Source organism: Etheostoma spectabile, chromosome 2 (assembly GCF_008692095.1).
Source record: "Etheostoma spectabile isolate EspeVRDwgs_2016 chromosome 2, UIUC_Espe_1.0, whole genome shotgun sequence".
NCBI classification, from domain to species: domain Eukaryota; kingdom Metazoa; phylum Chordata; class Actinopteri; order Perciformes; family Percidae; genus Etheostoma; species Etheostoma spectabile.
Window position 1 is genome coordinate 11,074,612 of NC_045734.1, and position 1,147 is coordinate 11,075,758.

Genomic DNA, 1,147 nt, shown 5'->3' on the forward strand with positions numbered 1-1,147 from the left:
CATTGGCTCCCCAATGTAATGCCAGATTACAGCTTTGGAATACATATTTGACAGCTCAGATGTTTACTTATGTCTGACTCCTCGCTCGGTCAGTCTGCCGTTTCCTCTTTCTCTGTACCTCCAACAATGCTTTCCTAGCTCAGCCATAACAATAGTGTGAAAAACTCCATCACTACCTTGTCTTTCTAGCTAACCGGTTCCTGAATGGGGGCGTGCATGCGTGCAGTGCCGTGAAGCAATTCATTATATCGCGAGACCTGATATCACCTGATACTTCCTGACGCTGAGGCCGGCGTCCCGCCAGCCCATAGTTGCAAGGTTGGTTTTTTCCGCTCACAGGCGCTAGGGGGAAGCGAGACGACCACCATTCAACCTGAAAAAAGTAATGTAACCATTCCAATGACTCCGAAGTTGTTCAGTTAAGATAAATTAAGCTAAAATAACTGCGTAGTGCCCCTTCAAACTCAGACTTAAGTTGATTACAGGAAAACATTCCTCATTCACCAGCTGAATGTAAAAACTGCCTTATAGTGTAAAATGCTTACAAACATTCCACACAGTGAATATCAATCATCAAAGTAAAGTAACACTAAGCAAAAGCATTTTTGGATTCCAGTTCCAAGCAAATAACCTGGCATTTCCAACAATTCCACTACGATGAGTCATGTTAGATGAGATTCCAGTTAATTGAATTTTCCAAATGTTTGTCTGTCCTGTGGGTTAATGGGCACCACTGTTCTGTTGATGCAATTTGTCTGTGTGTGACATATGTTCTCATAACTCTCCAGCCTGTTCCCCATGACTTACCAAATAATTTGGGAATTTGGTCACAGACAATTTAACATATTTGAAGCTGTGTTACTTGTCTTTTGTGGTTTGAAAAGTTTCACATTAAATTGCTAATTTGTGCTCTCTAATGGCTAAAATGCTGCAAGTTAACATTTAACTTCACATGACCAAACTTTGTTGAAGTGTTTGTCATTTTTATTAAACAACTTTAAAGTTAATGCCATGTTGAGATGTTTTATCATTATTGTATCTGCTCCTTGTGTGTTTCTGAGAGGACATGTTAAGTATCAAGCGAGAAACATAGACGTTTCCCATTATTGGCACGTTGAGATGCAGCTAAAAAGGAATGCTGGATTAC